Raw genomic sequence first — 21,308 nt, 5'->3', positions numbered from 1 at the left:
AGAGAGAATATTCTCCTTGGCCAGTACCAGATGGTATCAAGAGCATATCAGTTATCAGGTCCTACATAAAAGAAGACCTCAAAGCCAACCTGTTGATTTATAGCAATCCCTGTGTCATGTTCACACCCAGTTGTACACAACTAATACAGATTTTAAATAGTGACTTTTTTATGCAAAGGATGATGGCATATCTGATAACATTGCTTTTCAGACCATCACTCTTCAACCTGATGACATGTAGGAAACCATACGTGATCAATGCATCAAAACTTGTGAGTTAATCTTGAATTTTTATGCTTATAATGTACCTCTAAACAAAAGCAGATTTGACTATCAGAAGTACAGGTGAAATCTGCCTTTTCAAAATTTACAGAATTGTACCTGAGCAATTGAAAGATCACATGTACATGTGCATGTACAATTCAGAATATTATGTACATTAGGGATCTCTCTTTGAATACAGGTTTCTGTATTCAGGAATATGAAAATAAGAATTCTCTTGACTACAGTTACCATGCACTTATGAATACATAATTTAAAACTGGCTGTGCTGTGAAATGTTCATTCCATCAATACAATTTTCCACACAAATTTCAAACTGAAAACTAGACAAGCAAAAGAATATCTTGATTCGAGGCACCCCCTGATAATGTTACAATTTTTTAGGCTGTGCATGGTTCTATACTCTTGTCTGTTTCTGCCACTATTTACTGTCATTCTGACATGTAATATGACCACTTTGTCAATATCAGAAGGCAATTACAATCAACTTCATATACATATCATAATGTACATACACACTCTGTATCCTGAGGCACCCTGCCCATTTGTTTGAAAGAAATCTGAAACGGTTGCTGTGTAACGGAAGGATAAATAATGCCTATCATGTAGAATAAGAAATGTATTTGTCTTTTATCGTCGTCTTCCTGGTTCCTATTACTATTACTATTACTATTTGTCAGTTACCATTATGCTGAGGATGGCCATCAAATGGTGATACCATTCTACTCAAATCACTGGTGGCCGCGGTCCTGGTTAAACTTTCAAAGGCACTTGCTTGCTGTTGTCAGGGATAAGGTGATTACTCATACTGCTACAATGGAACCCATTGCAAAAAAAACCCAGAAGTGTAAATGAATACCCAGGGTGAATATTCTCAGGGATCGAGGTCTTGATGCTTACAGCAAGCTGAAGTTAAATTTGTGGAGGCATGTTCTAGCGTAGATTTAAAATTGGAAAAATCAGCGGTATACAACCAGTGAAAGGCAACATAATGACTTGAGATGACAACAGTGCTACAAATATTTCTCAATTAGACATAAACCCCGACTTCTATGACTTTGGAACCAAGCCAACTTATGCAGACATGACGTTGTACGTAAACAGTTATTGTGTAGAATAACCCGATCACAATGGACAGAAGTATGTCTAGAATTACCAAGATGCAATTGACATAAGTAAACAAGTCTACATGGGGAAGACAAATCAATAATTGTGGTACCTGAGGGATTGATTTATTTTTACTGTAATCAGACATGAATGTTTCTTTTAACTTTGAAATGATATCTATGTGAATGTTCATACATACAGGTGAATGGAATTTTCTTGGGACGTTTCCATCATAGATTAATTTCAATGGTTATTCATATTGAACCAGTAACTTCTTGCTTGTTTATCGCTACCTCAGATCTTATTATTTTCATGTGAACAGACAAAGGGCCTGTCGTTTTGATTTAACTATACTATTTACTTATTGGCTATTTTAACTGATCCCTTCCCTTTCCTTCTCTGATTACTTTGACCACTTAAATTTTAAAGAGTTTGGTACCATGTACATTTACCAGTATAACTACAAAACATTAAATGATTGAAAGGGCTACTGGAGAGCTCGGTACACATTTAATAGATCTTGATTAATAAGCCTTGTGAATCACAGGAGTGCAGCTCTGATATTTGTTCAAAAAATTCAATTATGGCAGATTGCACACTGAAACTAAAAGACTGACACTTTTGCTCAAACTTTCCTCATGGAACATGAAACAATATTCAAACTGTCTGAAGGTCAAAAAAAAACCCAGGGGTCATCGTGAAGATTTTGGTCGTGGGGAAATAAATTACCTAAAATTTGCCAACATTTGAAATTCAAAATGACCACCATCCCTGTTTTAACTCTACAGGGAAAAATTACATTTTTGATTTTCACAAAATTATGACAGTGAAAACTTGTTCTTCAAGAGCTTCAAATGATCCCTCACAGTGGTATACAACAAAAATATGGTATATATATTCGAGAGTCCAAATACCTGTCCCCATGGTGCATCAATCTACCCTAAAAAACACATTCTATATGCCAAATGCATATTATGTCAGAAATCCATTGATCCATGAAATCTGTGTATTCTATCAGTTGATGGACGGTTTGTTTGTTACACTTGGTAACTAAAAAACGCTTACAAAAATATCCTATACCAGTCCTATAGGGTAGAGGCATGTAGGGTCTTATAGGACATCAGGCAGTAGTAGTCTTACAGGATTTTGGAACGCAGTCTTACAGGGAACCCTATAGGGAGCCCTATAGGGGGTCTTATAGGGAACCCTATAGGGGGTCTTATAGGGCCCTATAGGGGGTCTTATAGGGAACCCTATAGTGGTCTTACAGGGAGCCCTATAGGGGGTCTTGTAGGCAGCCCTATAGGGTACAGAATATGCTTTACATATTGTTATCATACTTTCTAAGAGATTGAACTCGCACAAGGCAAACAAACTTCTGTAAAAGAGTGCAGAAATTTTGTTAAGTAAGGAATAACTCCTTCTGATTTTGCTATTGGTACCAATGCAATGAATAACTGCAAAACTTACAAAAAGTCAGTCAACTTACAAAACAAGTAATTGTAAACATGTAGTTTATTTCTAAAGAATAAAGATTAACAATCAATCAAAACAGAAATCAATGCAACATACAGGGACTACAAAATATAAAGCAACCTACACATATGAATGCAAGGCCTACCTTTGACTTGTCACCTCAGCCAAGTGCATTATTAACTGAATAGATGTGTATCTTGACTCACATAATTAAGAGGTCAGTTCAGCTGATGCTGCAATGTCGATTCTTACATTTGTGACATATTAGTGAGCTCCCTTCTCCATAACACTGTTAGAATCTTGGTAATGGACCTTGGATCCCAATATTCCATGCAATTTGGAGTTGAACTTTAGTACTTTTCATAAGAGCCATGTGCACTGTGGACTGCTTCAAGTTCAAATGAATAATGCGTGGCTGTACTATTATGTAATCAGCCCATTGTAAATGCAGGAAACTATTTACATAACAAAGCAAAGGCACAGGTCAGCTCACTTGACCTTGGATCTAACAAAGAGAGTCTCTATCTGAGTACAGCCATGACATGTACAAACGGCAAAAGGAATATGGTATGTTCCTGGCATGTGTGTGTAAATAGAAATAGCTTTTGAGAAAGGGTATATGAGAATGTGTGAAATTCTACAGACTATTTTCGTAAGGGAATAATTATAATTATAAACATTACTTGTTCAGTTTTACAGTCCTAAAAGTCAGGCAGAATCATCTTGTAGGGTGTCCTATAGGGCACAAATATGAGCCTATAGGACAAGTACGAACCTATAAGACATGACACATAAATCCTACAGCACAGGCATTGTCCTATAGGACGGGTGCTATAGAACGGAGGTAGCCCTATAGGACTCCTGCAGGGATCCTTGGGTCCTACAGGGATCCTGTAGGACTTTTTTGTAAGGGAAAAATGTTCACATTGTTTGCAACCATGGCTAGAGGTCAATGTTTTCTGATTTTTCATTTTCCCCCCAGCATGTCAGATATTTCACACCTGTTTTTATTTGACACGAACTTGAAGATCTTCAGTTGCCGGGATAATCATGGATCAAGATCACAGCATGCCATTTGGCGGTTGATGGATCAAAGAGTTTTGAACAGTCCGCTTGTGACATTCAGTTTGGCTCTTGGATTGAAGCTATGTGTGTGATCCCTGCACCTTGTTTGTATGCCACCACCGCCAAGGCAAACATTGCTATCAGTAATCTTGCAGACAAAATACCATACCAGGCATAGTACTTTGACCATACCAATACAAATTTGGTGAAGAGTTGTCACAGCTGCTATTCGAACAAAGAAATCTCCGTTCATGGTTCTTGAGGACTATTTGTACATAAATCTACTGGAAGTGTCATTTCACTTTTATTTCCATATCACTTTCTCTTAAAAGGTGTTTTTACTGAACTTATTTTGACATTTTCAATCAAGAGAATACGGCTTGATTACTGTAAAACACGCCTTTTCAGCTAGCATGCTTTTTTAGCAGAATCTAAGCTACATCTGCCAATTTGCTAAATATGCCACCATTACATTTAAACTGTTCCCCATAGTTACTGTGGTAAAGGATGTCTTTTCAGCTAGATTAAAAACCTGCCGATTGTAATCAAAATCTGAAAATGTTACAAAAATTATGCAGCTTTCATTCAAAATGCTTTACTGTGGTATAAGGTATGACTCAAATTTTTGATAAGACTTGTTGTGTCATGTACTAGTAAATCCTGATGCAGAAACAGAACTTGTCCTTGGGAGTTTTTACGAGCCAGACAACAAACAATTGTTGGGCCATGGTGACCAAGATTGCAGGTCATGGTTTGCCGACTGAGTTATTTCAGCTCATTATGTGCTTGCCGGCTCGTGAACAAACAAAATTGTCCCCAAAAGGTCGGCCACAAAAGGGCGAAATAACTAATGTGTCATTGGATGAGTTCCAATGGCGTGTTGGTTGAATTTTTTGTCTGTTTTCCGGTAACCGTGAGGTAAACAACATTCTTCTTTTGAGGATCTGAGTGAAAGACACTTTGATTTTCATCGTTTTCTTGAGAAACATCACACATGGAGACATTTGATATCCAGTCAGTCATTTAAGTACACTTCAACCAAATGCACAGTGGGAAATCAAGTCAACAGCAAGCCTAAAAGAAGCCTATACACACCCCATTGTTGTATGAATTTATGATCTTTCACCTGGATGCCCGGGGCGGCAGTTTGCATTCTGCTGTTAACTTACAGTGGTTACATGGATGCTCTGCGTGTCCATATATAATTCCCAGTTTACTCTTGCTTATCAATTGCAGTATTTATGAAGCATGTCTGCTTATGAAACAACAACAATTTTACAGTTGCCAATGAAATTCTTCCATAAATACTTTCAAAACTGCAAGGTATAATGTGCATAATCAAACGTGGGTCAAAAACGAAAACAAACAAACAGAGAAACAGAAAAGGCGGGAGATAGGTATAATGCCAGACCATAACACATGACACATCAATATCAAAACAAGTTGTGGAAATTGTGATCAGACTTTACTTTGAGTCAAATGATTATTAATTATTAGGTAATTGCTGTTTCTAGGGCTTTTTTTCCCATGTTATCATAGTATACACTGCAAAACATAGCTTGACTCTGACTTTCTTGTCAAATGTGAGGAATTACAAAAGATATATGAGATTTGAATGGTTCACTCTCAGTCAAGTTTTGGTCGAGTGTAAGGTGTAAGAAAGGGATCAGTTTGGCAAAACTTATGGTAGAATGACAAATCAAACATTGCCAGACTTTGTTTCTGTACATACTGCCCTTCAAATAGTCAAATCCTAGCCTTATGTCAAAGGTCGCCTGAGGTTACAGTTGTGGTAGAGCCGTCCATTGCAGCCAATGTGTCAGAGGCGCTTTCAAACCTTCTTCCGATGAATTACGGAGTAAAATCTTCAAATATCATCATCATCAACAGAGAATAATTCCATTTCTCCAAGCATTTCATCCAACAACTTCTCCTTTTTGAAACGTCTACATTTTTCGTGCAGTGAATTCATTTCACAATGCAAAACTAGCTCAATTCATTTCAATCTTTTATGACAACAGTCTCTTATCAGGATATTTACATAGTTTGAAAAATGTTTATGGGGAGTTACTGCATAGCAACATCATTATAACCCAATTTAATACATTTCTGATACCAAACTACTACCAGTACTTTATCACAGAAACATAAAGTCCTGATTATTTTTGTGATCAAGTATTTCTGGAAGTGCTCACGCCAGGTTGAACATCAGTGGTATCATGTATATACAAGCACCACTAGCTGTAACTTTTGAGGTTTTTTAAGTACTCTGTCTGTATTACCGGGTATATGGTTTCTTGTTTTCTTCCTAAAGTCATATTAAAATTCCTGATGATCAACTTGTAAATACATTGAGAGTATGTCATTGTAACGTACAATGTTGCTGTTCATGATGGAACTTTGGTCCAGATGAGAATCCATTTGTCAATTATAACATTACATGTTGCACATAATAATTAATACAGTGAGTGTGCGAGGCTAAATACTGAGTATTCAGACACAATTTGGGGTGGAGGGACTGTGATTCAACACACTGAAAGAGGAAAATTAGACGCTGCATTGAACTATGCCTTTTCTAGAATTGAAAGAAATGAAAACATCGAATGTTAGAGTTAGTAGTAGATATGAAATAAATGTTCACACCATAATGATTGAGTTTGCTTGTAGAAGAGACGAAATGAGTTGATTGATCAGGGAAACAACAACTCTGGACAAATTCAAAACTAAGTGAAAAGCTTGCAAGCAGTGGAATTGTAAGTGAAATCAACAAAATAACAAACAAATAAGAATGTCCAATCAAGGTAAATGCACAACTTCCCTAAATTTTCCACCAAATAAACACTTGCACGATTTGAAAGTTGTGGAGTTATTTGTGTTGTCTGAATATTAATGCCACTGTAAATTTCCAAGTCATTCACCATTCAGAAAGTGTCAGTTGGGTTAAGAATGGCCACCAAGCCTGTCCTTTGTTGTTGTGGCAACTGAAAGTATGGCCAGAGGAAAAGTCATTGACACGAATACCCTGGGGTATATTAAATTCCAATGTGCCTCAACCGACAATTCAGTTATTCAGGCTTAGCTTAATCCTCATACCTAATTTTTATGCCTTCTTTTAAGTATTATGAAAGATTTGTGCAAACACCAATTATGAATTCTTGACTTAGCAGTATGATGATATATGTCATCAAAACTGCATGAGACATGTTACATATGGGCTATGCATAATGGCTGCCAGTCAAACGATTCCCCTTCCCCCTACACACACACATGTAAACCGTTTTAATTTACAAGTGCAATTCATTACAGTTATTAATGAAGTCTGACCTTTTCAATTTACTTCACACTCTGCTGCATTCATTGCTGAAGTGAATACGGCCCAGTACTTTGGTGATTTATGCCGTAGCCAATGCAGTCAGTATTAGAAGTTAATGGCTACCTTACAACAGCTGTGTCCCTCCTAACATTCCTGATCTCTTTGAGTTAATCAAGGCAATTATGGAAATTTGTCTTGAGTAATTCCTATATTGATGTGTGTACAGTTAACATATAAAATTTTCAAAGAGATCTCTCTTATGAGTCAGCATTGCATCAAATAGGCTTACAGGATACCCTTATAGCTATGGAAATGCTTGAAGCAATGATATAAAAACAATTCATTTGTGCAAAATGTGCCCTCTCAGGTCCGATTAATTATAAATATGAAATCATAATGACTATAGTTATCGATGGCTTAAGGAACACACAGAGCTGTAGAATGCTTGAAGTAAATGATAGTAAAAATTAATCATTTATACAAAATATACCCTCTTAGACCTGATTAGTTACGAATATCAATTCTCAATGACTTGATACCAGTAGCAAACAATCATAATTTGTACACTTTCAACAACATACATGTAGGTATTCAACTTCACAACTTGAAAACCGGACTGCTTTCTCAGAGCAAACGGAAGGGAAGTGGTTCTACAGTCCTGTAATCATTGTAACACTTCACTGTTAAACTGGTGGGTGTTCTCACAAAGTAGTGTCAAATGTCTGACTTTAATTGAATAAAATAGGAAGGAACATTGAAAGCTACTGATCTAAACTAAGTTCCTGTTCGTCTTTATGAGCATTTGTCTGCTTGAACAATCAATGAATTGGTAATATGTTCATGTACAAGCAGTCAGCTCATAATTGAGAGATTGTCTGACCAATCAAAATAATTCTCTTTTAAGCTCACTTTTTTTTTTACAAAAACAGGATTTGATTATCATCTTTTCACTTCCACTATCTCAGCTTCCAGATTCCATGTCTGTTAGTGGTCAAATATACAAATCTGTTTACAGACACCACAGACAGAATTCATCCTTTGAATTACTAAACCACTTGCCAAAATCGTTTAACCACAAATGTCCTAAAGTACCAAAACCTTAGAGAGTAACATTGGACAAAGCTCACGGCAAAAGGCAGATATTATGTGGGCATTACAAAGACTGCATTTATTAACATTCTAGGCTTGTCTAAGTTTGATGAACCTGTCTCTGAATCTAACAATTGAAATAACTTCAACAAATCTAGAAATAAGTAATGATATAAAGCCTACATTAGGCTGCGTTCACAAATAACGATTGGGGGGGGGGGGCTGGAGGAATCTCGATTGAAATCTTTTTTTTTTTCAGATCCCCCCCCTAGGTACCCTAAAAAATTTTCAAATGCCCCCCCCCTCTATATGGTCAAAATTTTTCAAGTCCCCCCCCCAACTATCACAGGCCCGCGTATTTGTAAAGGATGTGAGCGCAGAAAAAATAAACATGTATTGTGCCGTTCTGCTCACAGGTGTTCAACACTACCTGTATTAGCACTTTGTATTGTCATATTTCCAAGGCAACTTCTTTAAATGCATCAGTGAATTTTTTAGATTTATTGGTCTAAAAGCCAACTTGAGTTAATCCAACTCTGGCCAGGTCAATTGCTCCTGTTGAAGAGCACACAAAATGCAATCATGAGAGAGTAGGAAAATTGTGAATTCTAGCTAATTGCTGTATTGCACAGTGACCTACCAAAAAAATGTTCAAAACTACAAGACCTATATGAATTAGATGCTACTCAAAATTGACAATACCGGAAGGTTAAAATATTCCATCAAATAATTGTTTTAATCTCTGAAATTTTGGGTGTGATAATTGCAAATTTGGTTAAAAAATAAATAATTCCATTTGGTCACATATTTTTTCTTTTAGTCTTTACTATTCAAAGTTTTACTTCTGTATCATTTTATAATAAGAGTGTGAAAATTTAGAAAATCAAGCATGGTGACCCCATCTTTTTTCTTTAATATTTTATTATTCTCATATGCCAGAATTCAAACATTTCTATGTTTTCATCCATGTGTTGCTCTCTGGCCTGATCTTGTGTACAAGTGAGTTTCACTGTCATTAGTGTCATTTGACCAAAACTCTTCTTCAACTACCATGTACATCAGAGTCAGAGCTGTCTCTGTCACTGTTCAGGTATGCAGTGACCGTGACACTGCAGTAGCAGGGTAGTATCTGATAGTGACACTACCCGTGGGCAGTAGCTGTATTAACTTTGATAATTTTGGCAATATTTTTGTTCAGTTTTACAACTGCGTTCTTGTTGTACTCCCTACAGCATGTTGAAGTGTCCAGTATTCAGCTTGCTATCACAGCCTATGTATGTGTACCATGCATTTGTATCACTGACAACTGACTGTCAGTCTGGACTCCAATTCAATTATCACCAAATACATATTTATATTTATATATACAGGCTTTGTCGACAAACTAAATATTGTGTGTTTGAGCATGCTGTAGGGAGATAGCAAGAAACTGTAGTTGTTATATTGCATAGAAATATTGCAGAAATCATTAACTGTTGCAGCTTCTGCCCTGTTACGAGGCTCAAGTTTGTTTTTTACGACAAATCACACGTTTAGATTTTTTCGAGATAAAAGTCTTGAAATGTGACAAAATGGTTCTAGATTTTGTTAAATTATTACTAACATTACAACATTTTGATGACATAAAAAATGGTATTCATTTTTCATTGAATTACCGACAAAAACTTGGAATTGGAAAATGTAAAACTCAAAAGGGACCCAAAAATTTTCAAGTCCCCCCCCCCACAGGTAGAGCAAAATTTTCAAGTCTCCCCCCTCCACTACCCCCAAAATTTTCGAATCCCCCCTGAATTCCTCCAGCCCTCCCCCTAACCGTTTTTTGTGAATGCAGCCTTAGGAATCATGCAAGCTATTTATTTCTTTCATCAAGTTTGCACTCAAATGAACGACAAATACCTAATTAGTGATGCTAATATTTGCGATCATGAAGTTCATCATGATAGAATTGTAACTGTTTTAAGTAGCTTGATAATGTAACAAGCAGTGATAAAGAAATGCTCATGTACTTTCACTTTTACCAGGAAAAAGGGAGAAAAACGTGGTGTTATATTGTAGTGGTAATCTTGGGCATTGGAATAAATTGACTTATACTTTGGTCAAAATTTACCAACCGGATGTATTGTATATTAGAATAGCTAGCCTGGGTGTATAAATGCTAAGGGTAATTCAAGTTGTCTGAAGCATCATTTCTGGACTTGCAGTGATCAATACGTTCAATAACATGGTTCGAAATTGGCAAAATTTCATAGAATGTCAGTCACAGAATTTCGTAAAAATTCTCTCTCTTAGCTTTGACCTTGAGGGACATAAGTCGCACTTGACACCTGAGAACAGTGCTATTTCCTCAGCAAAGTTCAACACACTTTGGTGAATTTGAAAAGGCCATGTGCTATTAGCATACAGACATTCATTGCAAGCCCCTTTCAGATAATGGTGTAGTTTCAGGAATTACTATGAAAATGATTTCCTTGAAGTGTTGACACACAGCCAACCTGTCTACTGATAGCAATCAATGGGAAGATCAACGTCATTAAAATCCCCCCAAAAAGACAGCTACTGTACAGTCTTGTACAATTACTTTGTGATAGGTATTTCAAAACAACAAGGAAATAAGACTTCTGGAAATGGAGTACAAAATGTAGCAATTTTATTTGTTCTAGCTCAACAGTAATTGAAGAAAAAGTACAGTCTGTTGGGCACAGTATACATAATTCATTCAAGCAACAGTGCACAGCACCACTTTACCGTTATTTTTTTTTCAAAGTGACACACAACTATTTCCTCATAGCTTTGGTGTGACTGTGTCACCAAACCTGACGCTGATGACACTGTAATAGTGTCCTGATTGAAATGTGTCTACGACATTCTGAAACTGTAATGGATGAATCACGCTTCAAAGTTGTGGCTGTGTTTTCATAAAGATAGAAACCAACTGAAATTCATGTTCTGTGACACTGAACACGGTTGCCAAGACAAACAACTTCACTCAACCACCTGTTTAACAGAAAAAGTGGGACACCTAAATGATACTCTAACATACCCATAAAGACAGACGGAATGGCAACGTAGACGTCAATCAGCAAATTATCGATCAATCCACCCATTTTTGGATTCCTGTGTATGACAGTTAAACTATTTGGCTAGGCTTACCTGTATGGTACACTGCCCGTCTGTATTATAGACACATGGCCTAGTCCAGTTCCACGATTCCTCAGTACAGAGTCCTGTTGATGAGAAAATTAAAGTTAAGGACATTATCCACCATAACCTGGTCATCTTGGAATGTATCTTCTTAGGATCTTATGTTCTTGTCTGTACCAGATCAGTCACATCACGAACCATGCCAGAGTGATGTCGACACAATCACTGTACAGGTAAATTATTGACAGATATAGATAGGTACGGAAATACCATAGAGGGCGCTACCTATGCTATGACTGCTACTGGACAAGCTGCCCAACAAATATGCAGTATAACTGGTTTAGTATGCAAAGGTTTCCCCAACTACCACTTCAATGTATCAAGAATGCAGTCTTTTATTTCAAGATATGAAGCGTACAGACATGTGCACAACTTCACCAGAGTATCTTTCTGAAATCAAATGGACTCTCCAGCCTCCATAGTTATGAAGAGATATTACACACATAGAAGTTACATGTACCTGATAACTGACTACCGTGGCGTATGAACTACATCGTCCTTGTTGTTTGGTTCAATGGAAAATATAGTTACTGCTACACCACAAAACAATTGCATCTCATCATCAAGACTTTGTCAAAAGTTGTCCAACATCTATGGAAACTTTTTTCCACATTGGAAAACCCTCCACAACTATAACTGTCAATGGGCTGAGGAAAAGAGGAGATAAATTTTGTGAAGAAGTTTCCGCATCCAGATAAAACTACTGGAACTTACATGTATTTGATGCTAGCATTGTTTGTGTTGGATTCTTTGACAGACATTTCAATTAACATTTTGAGTTAAAACAATAACATGACTGAAAGTCAACTTAAAATTATTCTTGATTTCTACTTGCAAAATACTCTGTTGAATTCTCTGGCAAATATTTTTCTAGCAAATACCGAGAATGTCAACTTGACCTTGTACATGTCTTACTCTGTTTGGATAAGTTGCTCTGTGACTAAAGATTGTGTGACACAAATTCCTGGTATAGATAATGAAACTGGGTTTTCCAGATCCAACTTACTTCTTTCAAGTCTCATGAAATCGTACGTTCGAATTTTAGGTCATCCATACACTGCTCCAAACACTTAACGGCCAGGGATTTTTCACGAGCCATTCAAAGACAAGCTCCTTTTATCCAGTATACAAAAGACACAACCAAAATGCAGAAGTTGACAATTTACGATGGCATCAATAGATAACGCCATGAGTTTGCTGTAGGAGGGGCACTATTGAATAGAAGAAAAAAAGGAAAGTGCATCTGTACTGTACTGTACATCCAGGGTAGACTTGTGACGTTTGTGTCATGAATAAATCTAGTTGACACATTTACTGATTATTGATTCACTTCTCGTAGTCTTGCTTTCTTTCATGTTATGTACATCCCATGTTCACTTGGTACTGATAGTGTGAACTTCAAATATGCCAAAATGGAAAGCTCTGGCATAGTGCCAGAAACAGTCTCAAGTTAAAACCCCATTTTTATTGATCACAGGGCTGATTATGGTTGGCTTAAGGTAGTATGCGCCTCAAAAGTGAAAGACTTCAACTTTCCTCAATGAAAACTTTCAACCATTCTCTCACCAAATAAAAATAAAAGTCAGGGATAAACTGAGCAAAGTTTGGTATTGGAGAAAGAAATTACCTGACATTTACCGATATATGAAATTCTAAATGGCTGCCATCCCTGTGTTTACTCTATGAGGAAAAATGAAATTTTTGATTTTTGAAACCCTAAGACGGTGAGAATGTTTCTTACTCCAAGAGCCCCCACAAATGGTAGATCAGAAGAGGATTTTCAAAGTTTGACAGTTTGACTATCTGTCCCTGAGGCGCATTCTTTTGGTACAAAATGAGGAAATCTTGGACGAACATTTTACATGTTAAAGTCACTTTACAGAACCACTACGTCTCTTATGTGGTCAGTGTAGTGGCTGCATGAAATTGCTCCAACTTGGTAAAAAGAACTGGTGTGTAGTGGTCAGGGTAGTTGACTCGAATGACCCTGGACAAATAATATTTGAATCAAAATGAGTCAATTGACAAAGTATTGGAATGAGTCTATTTGACTGATTTTATTTAATTCATGATTCTTCAAGACATTTAATGCATGTATCATAATTTAAAAGAGAATCAATTTATTACTGTTATCTTGTCCTAAATTCACCACTCAGCACACTACCTACACTGAAAGTAATGCCACACCCATCCTCTATAGCAAGGCCATCGATATGGTCGTTTTTTCTTACACAGGTTTGACAGTCGTAAAATGTTTGTATGATTGATTTGTATTTCAACATATTTGATGGCATGGATTGATTCTGAACATTACTGAAAGACTATATCACACAACAGTAACCATGTAGACTACAAAAAATGATTGATTTCGATAAAATGGGCCAAGGTAGAAGGGTAGTTTTCAGAGTGCCATGCAAGGTGTTTACTCAACAAATTTAGGTTTTAGACCCTTGATTATATCTTCACTCTGTACTCTATTGTCAAGACCTATACAGGCAGATATGGGTGTAGATTTTATAGAGTCCTTTTGTGGACTTAACTTTGTAAAGGCCTTTGATACAGCTCATCATACAATCCTATTCACGTAACTTCTGCATAACGACATACATGGTAAAATGCTATCATCATGGAGATTCTTTACAACAGTGGTGTCAAATCACGAGTCAGACTAGACCAGTATATTTCTGATAATTTCTATTGGAAGTGAGACAGGGATGTATTTTATCCTTTTCTATTTGCGCTGTTTAAATGATCACAGTGCCAGGTACATGTGTGCTTGAAAATGTAGAATACATTCATTGGGTATACAAATGATATCGGAATTGAAAGATATTTTCCTTTCACTGTATGTAAAATGATATGGCATTGCTTGAAGATTTCATAATACAGCTTGAGAGACTTGAATGTTCTGTACTAATAATACTTGGTGTGCAGATATATCAAACAATGGTGTAACTTTGTCAAAAACAAAAATAATTGTCTTCAGAAATGACAGTAAAACAAAGAAAACACTGGTACAATAGTTTTGTAGATAAAGATGTCCGAAAATTGATGTCGTACCATGTTATAATTACATGGGTATTGTATGTTTGGTTTATTATAAAGCTACAGTAACCCCTGAACAAGCCAGGAAGGAAAGCAAACTTCTGCTATAAATTGTTTGAGTAAGAAAGATTGGAGAATTACCTTGTCATCTGTACTGTCAGTATTGGTATTATGATACTGTTAATTTTGTATGTATCAAAATTTTGGAAATATCAAATGTGCTGTACTCATGTATTGAAAAGTATACTACAATATTATCGTCAATATTTTCTAGGTATGAATGGTATATTGCTTGGAGAATTCAGTGGTTAACCAGAAGTTTCATTTTCATATACACGTACATTTCAAAATGGCTATATATTCGAATATGAATCAGTCGATCTGAAACAAAGAAACTGGGCACAGCAATATTTGAAATATGCAATTCAGATATCAGTGGATATGCATGGGCTAACGCAAGTACTGGTAATGAACAAAAATTTCTTTCAACATTTTATGAATTGAATAAAGGATAACTGGCAACATGAATGGTTTAGGAAAGTATCTCGTATGATGAGTTGACGTAATTTGTCTAATGTCAAATCAAATTCAGCCTAATCAAGAAAGTTCATTGTTGAAGGCATGAACAACAGGCATTGAATGATGCTGTCTCAATCTGATTAAAATCTGATGTAGAGATGGGTCGGCCTTTATGCTATCGTTTTATGGTCTTTTTTCTCTGGTCCTCCCCTTACTACCTACCGGTACATCTGAACCTGCTCTATCGGAAATCTCCCTTTTTTTCAAAGTATAAAGTACTCAACCAATCAGAGAACGGCTTCTTCAGCATTTTCGGCTTCACTCTGAACATGTTGTTTATGTTGGCTTGTTATCATCTCCTCCAGTGCTTTCTGTAACATACATTCTGATTGGCTTGTGTGAAAGCTTTTAATGGGATTCCTACGGTTCAGGTTAAGATGTAGTGAGGGAAGCAATGTAGAAAAATACGGACCGTATACGATAATGTAAAAGACTTACGGCCATCTTTACATCAGACATTAATTAGATTGGGTGCTGTCTCAGTTATGTTGCTCCAGTTTCAAGTTGGCCATTGAAAAGGATCATAGAAAAGATTTAGATGAGATGGATCAATACAATTGTGCACAATTGATTTGTGAGGAGGAATTTCATTTCATATTTGAATGTGAACTTAACATATTTCAGTAGTTCTTAACAATGTTTTCAACTTTTCTCCTTATTAGAGTTATTCCCGTCCATTATCTACTGTGTCTGCTCTTGCTTCAAGATTCCACTATTCAGTGCCTTTGGAAAGATGACAATTGTGTTTTGACATATTTTTAAACTGATTTATCGTTTCTGTTTTTCTGTATTTCATCTTTTTGGTTTCAGGTCCCATTTCATTCCAAAAGTTATGGTCCAATTCACTTTTCTGCTCTGTCTATTAATGTTGTGGTCTCTTGTGTCGACGTTATCAGTAGCTTGTAGATATCAAATACATGGGACATGCTTGTGATGATGCCAATGAAATTGGTGTCTGTAGCAAAGGAACTCTTCACTGGTTTTAGCAAATTATATCAGGAACTATTTCAATAATTTGAATGGAAAAGCAAGTCTTCAACATGGAAAATTGCATGCCTTTGTATTTTAGTTAATCAGAAAAGTACTTTAGGAATGTTTGGACACTTTAGTGCAATTGTACATTTGTCATGTGACCAAGATGGTTGCTTCAAGTTCCCCAGTATTGATATAGGGTACAGTAGGAGTGCGCATGCCAAAATGTACTGAAATTTATCTTTCAAGCTTGATTTGTTTCATTTGTTTATATATATTCAAGGGCTAAAGAGTCAGGTAGCCAGTGGATCGGGGTGTCGTACTTAGCAGAGCAGTCTCTTTGCTGCGATCTATTGAAAGTTAGCCTCTACGACCCGCCGATTTGCCCGCAGTGGACAGGCAAGTCCGGGCCTGGCCCGAACGCCCCCTCATGTTGTTAATACAAGCAAAATTGAATTCCCTTCAGCTTCTTACTTTTCATATAAGAGAAAAGTACATGCTTATGTGTGTTTTTTACTTGTTCTGACTCACTTATTTTCATTTACAATGAAGCTTTAAAGGTCCATGAGCTGCAACTCTGCGAATGTTATCCAATATCAAGGTACCTCCAATTTCCTCAGACATTCATTGCAATCTTCAAATTGAACAATATAGTCATTAACTATTCCTCAATAACATTTGCTTGTGGCAGAATAGGCAAGGAATTGAACAGATTTTTGTTCATTTTAAATTTCCCTCACTTTCAAATCTTGCCATGTTAAAAAAGGAGAATTTTTTGTCAAAGTGGAGTGAATCCCTTTCCCGTTCTTTCAGTGGGTTGCACCATGTTGTATTTGTAAAGATTCAAATGTGTACATGCTGTACCATTTAGGATGTTTACCGTTCAGTTGTACGGAGGCGGCCATATTTGGGTGCGGCACCCATTTATTATTTGTCTCACTGAAACCTCCCCATGGAGTCCTTCTCAGTGGATAATTATACTTGAGTAAACATCTCTGAGTAAGAATATTTCTATGAACAAATTTTAATCTTATTATAAAATCATGAAAATAATGCCAAAAGTTACAGCTCATTGTGCCTTGAATTGTAGCTGGCATGGTCACTAGTGAAGGAAATCTTTTGCACAGTGAACACTCAAGTAAACACTTTTCAATAAATTTCACCCCTATCAATTTTTTTTTATGACATGAAATGTTGCTGTCAATGTTACAGCATACAAATGGACATTTTCACCATTAATGCTCCACTGATAGTGTTTCATCTAGATATTAATATAGGGGGACGGGAGGATTCCCCCTTTGTTGACATGTTGGCATCCCTAGAAATTTGTCATGGGGCTATATCCCCCATGAAATGGTGCCAGTCACACCTTAGAAATACAAGTAGAACACATGAACTGGTAAAATCCCCTAAATTTTCTGGTAAAGGGAGAAAATCCCCTCTGTTGATGCCATCCTGGATGAAACACTGCTGATGACCTCACTATTTTAACTAAGGAATAGATGTCTATAATTTTCCTGCTGAAAACAGCTTAAATGTTACCAAAACTGATACTGTAACAATTTGAATGTACTACATGTAAATCCTAGCTGTATTCAATGGATAACTCGATGTACATCTACTGGTTTGGTTCAATCACTGCATTACACATCCATCTGGGCTGATGCGCAGCGTCTCGGGAGCTGTTATCCAAGTGGGTGGCTGAATCATGCCATAATACAATTAAACTCATTAAGTTGCTTTGAATAGTTACAATCGACCAATCAGATATAACCTTCCGAGCACGCTGCACATCAGCAAGGTCATCTTGTTAGAAAAGACATAAACTACTACGAATTAGATTAAGCAAATGTCACTTTAACACCAAACAGTAGGCTGGAAATCAGATACACGTCCTAAAACTAAGGCAGTGAAGTGTTCATGACTGCAACAATTTTCATGACATGAAAATAGGTTCAGATGCAAAACATTTTGTACTTTAGACAGTTTAATTGCTCAAATGATATGACATGCTTTAGAGGAGAGAGTTCGGAAGACTGAGTCTCAAGTTTGATTTATGTTATTGGTTTATCTTATACAAATTTAGCTCTACAGCCCATAAGTATAGTTATATACTTTGGTTAGGGGTTTTACAGATTCCAGTCACTCACATAGTAAATCTTCTCTTGCCCAATGGCAAAGATAAACAGCCATCTGGAAACCACTATTGACAAAGGCACTGAATTTGAAAGCACATTATTGATAAATTTCTTTGTGGTCTGAAGGATTGCTACATACACTTGATTTCAAATTACTTCAAAGGGTAAATTGTGAAATCCTCCTACCTGTATAAGACAGAGTACATAAAAAGTTTTATTTCAATGTCACTCACATTACATTTGTTAGCTATGCTAGGCTATTATTATGAAAGTCAGTTTTGGCTATGTAAGCTCATTACATATGCATTTTGTAGGCTGACTAGACAGAAATACTGAGACTTCTTTCGCAACTGTCTTCATGGATGTACATGGGTAATATCTATAGATGCAACATTCACATTTTCCAACAATACCTGAAAAGAGACAACTCGGCAATTCAGGGCACAAATGAAAACAGTTTGAACTACTATTGAATGTTCTTCTTGTTAGAGGCCAGTGCAATCAATGTTCTTTTGTTCTAACTATCATGGAGGGCCGTTGAAATACCTCATGGAGGTCCGTTGAAATACCTCGGCAAACTGCTATTTTTGACCTGATGACCATGGCGGATGAAATCGGCACACATTGTCCGCAGGAGAAGTCTATGATATGCATATATCAGGTATTTTCCCTTCTGAACTCCCATCAAGTGAGGGGCTGGCAATATTCAAAGATTTCAAAACAGGACAAAACTACCCAAAATTAGTCGGTTTACTGATAAATTGGCCTGGTTCAGAAACTTTAAAACCAAAACTCCACAGTCCGGAAAGAGCAGAGTCGGAACAATGCCGTCTTTTGAAGAACGACAGCGTATATTGTTGTTATGATCCGAAGGTCAGGGAATTGCAAAAAAAAACATAATTTTAGATTAGAACCCTACTTAACACAGTTACAAGGTGAGAAAAGAAAATTACTCACCAAACTTGGCATTAGCAATCATGATCTAGCAATTGAAAAAGGGAGACACACTGTTCCAAAAACCCCAATTACTGAGAGATACTGCAATCAGTGTAACACCAACAGTATTGAAGATGAAACACACTTTTTATTAGTCTGTCAGAAATACAAAGTCCAAAGAAAGAACTTTTTCAGTAAAATCAATTTCCCAAAAGATACAAATGAAAATCAGCTTATTTCTCTACTAACAAAACAAGAGTTATCTTTTAATGAACAACTCGCAGATTATATTTTTACTTTATATAAACAAAGAAATACCTAGTTACTGGTATATTTATTATTAGCTACTATTATTTTACTGTATTACTTTATCTTTATTGAAGAAAAATTTGAACTTATTTTTGTATTACACTTTTATTGCCATAAATGTGATATAAATCGTATATTTACGAGCAAGCAATAAAATATAATTATTATTATTATTATTATTATTATTATTATTATTATAGTGTTCGCTTAGCATAGCTAAATTTGTAACTTGGATGGGGTTACAAACGTATGTTTACACAACTTTCAGAATCAGTATCCACTCAAAAGCTTTACATGTAGTGATTTATAGATTTCCCATTAAGATGCAACTTGCCAAAATATCAAATGAATAATCATACTATCAGTATTGAAATGGAAATAGCAAAAGTGCAAACTCTGGTAAACCATGACTGCCTCCTACTTTGCGATAGAGAAAACACAGTTGTATCAGAACTTGGTCGTGAAAGGGTAACATGTAAATTAGAACATGGATGTACCGGTATTTTTTACATCCATGATTTATAGGGACTGTCTGAAATGTGATGAAATAGTGGGTTGCACTGGTTTCGCTTGTATAACACTTACAGTGATGCATTTCTGGTGGAAGATATATACATGTAAGTACGGAGGATAGGAGTGCCATGGTTACATGTAGTACCGGTAGTAAAGTAAAATTACAGTAAAAGATGGGTCATCCCTTTTATACATTACAATTTCTTCCACAACATCACAGATGTTTTCGGAGGATAAATTCTACACGTAATGGAAATGATAATGTAAATTTTGCTATTCAGCTTATGATTCCCTCTCACATGATCATGTGGTCTAAGGGAGCCGTCATTATTTATGGCCTGGGGGGGGTCGGAGGAATCTAAGGGCAGTCACTCAAAAAATGGAAAGCTACAAGGGGGGGGTTGCTCAAAAGTGGAGAACATGAAAGGGGGCTACTCAATTTTGTTGATATGAACTGAAGAATTTAGTGAAGTTATGATTTAATACAACAATAACAGTGAAGAACAGCAATATGTAAGCTTGAGATATGTATGTTCATACCCAGTATATGTACACACACATATAATATATATATATTCTTTGCTGTATATTAATTGTTATAAACTAATCCTGCTGATGTCATATCTTCATCATTCATATGACACAATCATAGAGAACCCATAATGATCTATTGCTTTCACTTGCATGACGTTACTTTACATCATTGCTGTATTTATTTCCATCCGAGTGAATTTGAACTATTTAGCTACATTTGAGTATATATATATATATATATATATATATATATATATATATATATATATATATATATATATATATATATATATATATATATATATATATATCATAATACAGGTGGTTTCAAGCAGAAACTAAAATCTCATTACACTATGTGTTTCACGTTATTGTGATCTTCAGACGAGAATGATCAGCTATTCGATGTGGCAAGCCTTTAATGTTACAGGCAGGTACTGAGTACATTTTGCAGTATTTCCTGATTAAAGACTGATGCCGTATGTTGTGGGTTCGAACCCGACTGAAAACTAGCCGTATTGATATACTTGCCTGAAAATTCATGAGAAACATCTGCTTTCTATATTCTACATTGTATAGGTTACCGATAGGGGAAAATGTGTAAAGCAAGCTAATTCTGACTTTTATAAAGTTTAAAACCAGTGGAATGCCTTGACAACAAACCCATTTTTTATTGCATGAAAATAATAATAAATAATAAATGTGAATAAATCATGTCTGTCGCTATTTTTACGTTTTCAAAAAATGTA

At 36.1% G+C, this 21,308-nt stretch overlaps 1 protein-coding gene across 1 annotated transcript in view; it reads right to left on the bottom strand.

Annotated features, from left to right (window-relative positions):
- Positions 1–21,308, bottom strand: part of LOC139135692 (uncharacterized) — a 76,887-nt gene that overhangs the window by 54,769 nt on the left and 810 nt on the right. The window contains exon 2 of the mRNA XM_070703319.1: positions 11,483–11,556. The gene's annotated coding sequence lies outside the window, so the exon portion shown is untranslated. The remainder of the gene's footprint in view (positions 1–11,482; positions 11,557–21,308) is intronic.

The sequence above is a fragment of the Ptychodera flava genome, chromosome 6 (genome assembly GCF_041260155.1).
Source record: "Ptychodera flava strain L36383 chromosome 6, AS_Pfla_20210202, whole genome shotgun sequence".
NCBI classification, from domain to species: domain Eukaryota; kingdom Metazoa; phylum Hemichordata; class Enteropneusta; family Ptychoderidae; genus Ptychodera; species Ptychodera flava.
Note: the sequence above shows the minus strand (reverse complement) of the source record. Positions and strands in the feature narration are given on the sequence as shown.